The 6,802-nt window shown below is 44.3% G+C and overlaps 1 pseudogene across 1 annotated transcript; it reads right to left on the bottom strand.

The window, feature by feature from the left end:
• Positions 1-619: 619 nt before the first annotated feature.
• LOC307176188 (mitochondrial intermembrane space import and assembly protein 40-like) lies at positions 620-1,032 on the bottom strand (annotated as a pseudogene). The gene has a single exon. The product of its transcript is annotated as a mitochondrial intermembrane space import and assembly protein 40-like (transcript).
• Between the last annotated feature and the right edge of the window lie 5,770 nt (positions 1,033-6,802).

Genomic DNA, 6,802 nt, shown 5'->3' with positions numbered 1-6,802 from the left:
AGCAGGGCTTTCGGAATAAAAAGAACAGGAAAAAACAGCCTTTCTCTTCACTTACAAAGGGAGTCACTCAGAGGGTCCAAAGCTCTGTTTTCCAAATATAGAAAACCTGGAGCTCAATGCAACTGGAAACCAAAATATATCAGAAATGAAGCAGAGTGCTTCGTCCAATCCTCCAGGTCTGATCATCCCGCCTCTTCTACAAGGAATGGCCCCCCTCCAGCATTTCTAAAGGAAGATGTTTTGTTTCGATTTCTCTTTCCAACTGGGTATAAAATCTACTAAAAGGGATGCAATGAATCAGAATAAGTCCGCTCACTCACAAGATACTCCCAGGTAATGATTTTTGGTTTCTGAGATTATTCAGCACATTATTTCAAAGTGGCAAAATTCAGGACAATCAGAAGAGAATTCAAAAGTGGCAGCTACATTCGCTGATAGGTTCAGGTGAGACACACATACAACCCATTTTTCAGTGTATATGTCAAGGGGCCAAGACCCCTGATCAGCTCAATAAGTTATTTTGTACATTACAGTGCACAGAACAACAGAGGGAGAGACACTTTCTTGGAGGGGTTCAATCTCTCTGAAGGAGGCTGGAGCCCAGCGCCCAGGGCCCTCATTAGCTGGACCTCTTCTCTTCTTTGGTTGCGATGGCCTCCGAGACAGCCGTTTCCTCTAATCGATCCTCCTCCTCCTGGGGATAGAGGTCCGGGTACTTCTGCATGCACTCCTGCCTGGCCCGGATTGGTCTACACAGTCCGACCCCTTGACATCCTCTGTGCTGCAATGGAAGCGGGAGAAGGCCGCCTTGAACTGTTCCCCACACGGGCCTCCGGCCACCACCCCCCTCCACCCCCCCGCCAGGCACGGGCAGTTGCAGTTGATGTCGTCTCGGTTGGGTAGAATCGGTCTGTGCTCCTCGTACGGATCATTGGGGTCGTCGGCCACCAGCTCCGCGCTGCTTGGAGTTTCACGGTCTTCTCTGGTCACCAATGTGATTCTATCCTTCCCTTCGTGCCGGCAGTAGGCCATGGTGCAGCCCGGCGCTCCGACCTCGCGGTGATTGCGGCGGCGGCCTCACGCCGTCAGTCCCATCTGTTCAAGGCTGATGTTGAATAACTGATAATGAGAGACCAGACTCAAGTCTTGTCCTGGTAACAAGACTGTTTGTAACAGCAAATCCCACTTAACAAAATACTACAGATAAATGGTATCTCTTTGAATGCCTGGTGTAGTACTTAGAGGCCAGTTTACAATTTTTCAATTAAAGTGATTCCTTCTTGGTTGCATTAGTGGCAAGAAAAAAGGGACACTTTATTTATTTATTTTTTGGCTGTGTTGGGTCTTCGTTGCTGCATGTGGGCTTCCTCTAGTTGCGGCGAGCAGGGTCTACTCTTCGTTGCGGTGCGCGGGCTTCTCATTGCGGTGGCTTCTCTTGTTGTGGAGCACAAGCTCTAGGTGCGCGGGCTTCAGTAGTTGTGGCTCATGGGCTCAGTAGTCGTGTCTCACGGGCTTAGTTGCTCCGTGGCATGTGGGATCTTCCCTGACCAGGGCTCGAACCCGTGTCCCCTGCATTGGCAGGTGGATTCCTAACCACTGTGCCACCAGGGAAGTCCCCCCCAAAAGGGACACTTTAGAAAGAACAGCAAATCATCCGGGTAGAGATATGTTAAGTATAAACAATGATTTCAGGAGCAAGACTAAATATGTAATCACTTTCTCCTTAACTTCAGTGTCAAACTACTAATGATCACGAAATAAAGTTAAAGAATGTAGAAAAAGGAATAGAAGGAAGGAAAGAGCTTTTGTACTTTTTCAGGTTTATCAGCCAGTTTTCTCCTTCCCAACACTATAGCCGTATTATTTAAAATATAGAATGAAAACCCATATGTATTAAGACATGCTTGTTATTCACACAGCAACCCAGATTTGAAGAGAAAGATTAATAAAAACTAATTATGGCACAGAAATAGAATGAGAATTAGAACTCCAGTTTCTCTCGGTGTTCAATCATATTTTTATCAGCCTTAGAAACTATAAGGGAAAAATCCAAAATCAATAAAACCAGTAATTGATGGAAATGTCTTTTAAAGAGGCAGCAATGGATATAAACTTTCTGCACACAATTTTAACGGTAGTGCTGTTTTTCCCCAACATTTCCTAGATCTGTGGCTTTGAGCCCGGCCCCATGCTGTCAGTCTGCTTTAGCACATCATGAAGGGAAGATGGGAAACACTGCTTTTGGAACTGCGTGACAGGATTCTCTAACAAGTGCCTGAGTGTGTGCTTGGTATCTTACCACTTGACTTAAAAACCACTTTGAAACTTTGAATTAGGATCATCAATATAATAATTTGACAGCATTCATTCCCCTTGGTAATAAAACGTGATTCTTTTTTGGATTCTCTTAGCCTTACCAAAAAAACAGAGTATTCAAAGATCTCCAGCACAAGTTCTGGCTCAAGGACACTTTTGTTCTAATATGTATTCCTAATATAGATTTGTGTTTGAAAAACATTAATATCCATTAGCCTCATAAATCTCACCATTATAATTTTATTTGTCCTTATTATTAATCTCGTATGAATACTGAGGATCAAGGAATTGAAGTATAATTCGATTTGAGACCATCTGTGTCAACAGACTCTCAGCTAAAGCCAGTTAAATATGATTTTAGGTTTCTGAAGAGCCCATGGATTATGAAAAATAAATTAGTCATTAAGAGATCTAAGATGTGGGTGATGGAAAATGTTCCAACCAAAAACACTCTGAAAACAAACAGACATAGAAAACAAATGTATGGTTACCATAAAGGGAAAGGGCAGGGGAGGGATAAATTAGGAGTTTGGGATTAATACAATAGCTATACACTACTGTATATAAAATAGATAAACAACAAAGACCTACTGTATAGCACAGGGAACTATAGTCAATATCTCGTAATAACTTATAATGGAAAAGAATCTGAAAAAGATCTGAATCACTTTGCTGTACACCTGAAACTAACACAACATTGTAAGTCAACTATTACTTCAGTTTTTTTAAAAAAAAAAACTCTGATAAATTAGGAACTAAATAATGGCAGAGTCTGTGACACAGTGTAGAGAAGAACAAGAGGATTAAACAGTAACCTACCACCCAGATCCATCACACGGGGCCAGAAGAGGAGGAAAAGGAAATAGCACATTTAAGGCATTAGTGACAACATTCTGACACACATTTCCACAATAGCTTCTATGGTACAGAAGACACACACCAAAATTTTTCTGTTTGCTTCTCAAAATATATGCATTTTTAAAAGTTTACTCAGAAGTGAGTTAATTTAGTAAAGCACAAATTCAATTTGACTGTTGAAACAAGTGCAGGTAATTGCCTAGACTAATAAAATGAGCTGTAAAAACGACTGAAAATGTTAAATGATCTCTTAAAGGTCTAATTTGTCACGGAATAATAATAACGCCATAAGGAGTCAGCATTAGGACTGGTACTGAAACCGTGCACCTCAGGTTGGGACTTGAACCCATGTGCCCAGACTCAAACCCGGCCAAAACCCACAGTCTTCCAACTGAGATCACACACCTAGTTTCAGAACTTAATGAAACTCAGGTTCTCGATGTCTCATCATAGAAAGAATTCAGTGAGAAACAAAGTGATAAATAAGAAGTGGATTTAGAGAGAAACACACTCCACAGAGTGTGGGCCATCTCAGAAGGCGAGGGCAGCACCAGGGTATGGAGGCTGTCAGTTTTTATAGGGCTGGGTAATTTCATAGGCTAATGAGGGGGAGGAGTATTCCTGCTTTTTCTGGAAGGGGCGGGGATTTCCAGGAATTGGGCCACCACCCACTTTTTGATCCTTCTGGTCGGCCTTGGAACTGTCATGGTGCCTGTGGGTGCGTCATTTCACTTGCTGATGTGTTGCAGTGAGTGTATACTGAGGCTCAAAGTCTAGTGGAAGTTGACTTGTCAGCCATCTTGGACCCATTTGGTTCTAATCAGTTTATGTCATGTCCTCAGGCTACGTCATTCTTCTAAAGGTTGTGCCCTACCCCTTTCCCTCGTGTTTCAGTACCCTGATGTAGGTTATTGAGAAATCACGCTTTGTTGTTAATTGCCTGCTCAAAGTTAAGAGAGGCTTCCCTGGTGGCGCAGTGGTTGGGAGTCCGCCTGCCGATGCAGGGGACACGGGTTCGTGCCCCGGTCCGGGAAGATCCCACATGCCGCGGAGCGGCTGGGCCCGTGAGCCATGGCCGCTGAGCCTGCGCGTCCGCAGCCTGTGCTCCGAAACGGAAGAGGCCACAGCAGTGAGAGGCCCGCGTACCACACACACTCAAAAAAAGTTAAGTGAGATCAGAATTTGTAGGCTCGAGGCCAGATTCGAGGAAGCTGGGAGGTCTGTGTTTTAGGCTCTTCTCACCCAATCCTTCCATTTCTTTGAGAACCCTGGGAATGTCTAGCTAAACGTCATTTCCTCCAGGAAAACTTTCCTGAATTTTCCCAACTCTGAAAGTTCGCTGTTGTCTGTTTTTCCTACACTTTTTGGCACACATCCCAGCAGGCTTGTGCATGCAGAACGAAGACTGACTCTTCATATTTGAATTCTCAACCTTTCGGAAGTTAACCGTAACGGTAACTAATACGCAGCACTCAGCGTGTGCCAGGCACTGTTCTAAGCACTGCGTGTTTATCAACTCACGTCTTTTCTCATAGCAGCCCTCATGTAGGTAGTACTCTGATCCCCATCTTTCAAGTGAGGACTCTGAAGCACAGAACTGGTAGGTAGGTCACCCCAGATCGCAGAGCGGGCACATCCTAAATGACCTCACCTCTGTCATGCACTAGACAACGGCACTCCGTGAACGTGCCTAGATTTTGTATTTGACCAACTACCCAAAATCATCCATGGAGAGTTTCCTAAAGTCCTTTCCACACCCTTAACAATTTATTCTTTCAGGGTGTGTGTGTGCGTGCGTGTGTGTGCGTGTGTGTGTGTGTGTGTGTGTGTTTGTGTGTGTGTGTAAAATCTAAACCTTTTTAGCCTCATAAAATGCAAATTTATTTTGAGTGTTAAGACTTAGTACCATACTAATTCCATTGTGGCAGCCTCCCAGGGCCTGGGATAGAAGCCTGGGGCCGCCTGCCTTTTGCTTAGCGATACAGGGCTGGGACTAAGCCCAGGTCCTGGTTTCCTCCAGTCCCGACAGAAAAGCTGCCAGTCCGTGTGGCTGCGGATGTGTGTTCTCAGGAAAAAAAGTAACTTTCTTAGTTCCTTTTCTTTTTCTTTTCTTTTTTTTTCTTTGCACATATCGGTTCCTTTTATTTACAGCGTAGCAAAATAGTTATATTTTTGTGCACTTTGTCTGCACAAATCACCACAAACTGAAATACATACGAACTTAAACAACATTGGCTCGCAGTGTGCAGGGCAGAAGCCCCAGCGGGCTCAGCTTGTTTTTCTGTTCCAGGCTGCGCAGAGCAGGAATCAAGGTGTCAGCCTCCCTGTTTGGAGGGAGGCTCAGAGACGGATCTGTTTCCAGGCTCACTCAGATGTTGGCCGAAGGCCGTTTTTTGCAGCTGTAGCACTGACGTCTGTCAGCTTCTGGAAGCCTCTACACTCCTTAGCTCACGGCCCCCTTCCTCCATCTGAAAGCCAGCAAGTGTCCCTCTCTCACTTGGAATCTCTCTGACCTCCCCCTGGACATCCTCATTCTGACCCTTTGCTTTCCTTTTTGTCATTTAAGGTCTCATGGGATTACACTGGGCCCAAACCCGTCATCCGGGATAATCTCCCTATTTTAAGATTAACTGATAAATTACCTTAACTCCATCTGAAAAGTCCCTTCACAGCAGTATCTAGATTAGCATTTGACTGAATAACTGGAGGACAGGAGTCCTGGGGGCATCTTTAGAATTCTGCCAGCCACACCCTGTTGACCCTCAAAGTGTAAACATGGAAATGTTTCCTTGACCACAAGTTAAGAATGCTCATGTGTTTTCATTTTTTTTTTAAATAAATTTATTTATTTATTTATTTTTGGCTGCATTGGGTCTTCATTGCTGTGCGCAGGCTTTCTCTAGTTGCCGTGAGTGGGGGCTACTCTTCGTTTTGGTGCACAGGCTTCTCATTGCGGTGGCTTCTCTTGTTGCGGCGCACGGGCTCTAGGCACGTGGGCTCAGTAGTTGTGACTCGCAGGCTCAGTAGTTGTGGCGCACAGACTCAGTTGCTCCGCGGCACGTGGGATCTTCCCAGACCAGGGCTCGAACCCGTGTCTCCTACATTGGCAGGTGGTTTCATAACCACTGCGCCCCCAGGGAATTCCCGTGTTTTCATTTTTTTACTCCACATATTTTCCAACTTACTAGCTATGGTACCTGTTAACAACAAATACACTGAAACTAGGAATTTAGTTAGAATTCTAATAAAAAGACGTTTTTACCAGTGGGTGGATTACTTTCTATAACATCCCTTTATGATGTGTAAATATACCAATTGAATTGAACGATATGAAATATATGAACATGTGTATTAGTATCCGGGATTTTTTACTATCAATAAAACTCTCTATAAAAATAATTTCAACGTGGTGATTACATTTTGCTTCAGGTTTTACGTGCAGCACAGTGATGCTTACAGGGAAGATCTTGGCAAGTTGATGGCACATAGCCTCTAGGTGTTGTACGCCTAGAACATTCCAGAAAGACAGTGTCGATCTTTCTCAAAAATCTCCCCAGTTACCCTACTGCATCAGCCTCTCAGTGTTCACGTTTCCTCTCCTCTGACATTTCCACTGCGGCAACCAAAG

Source organism: Stenella coeruleoalba, assembly GCF_951394435.1.
Source record: "Stenella coeruleoalba genome assembly, chromosome: 17".
Classification (NCBI taxonomy): domain Eukaryota; kingdom Metazoa; phylum Chordata; class Mammalia; order Artiodactyla; family Delphinidae; genus Stenella; species Stenella coeruleoalba.
This window is presented reverse-complemented; position numbering and strand designations above follow the sequence as displayed.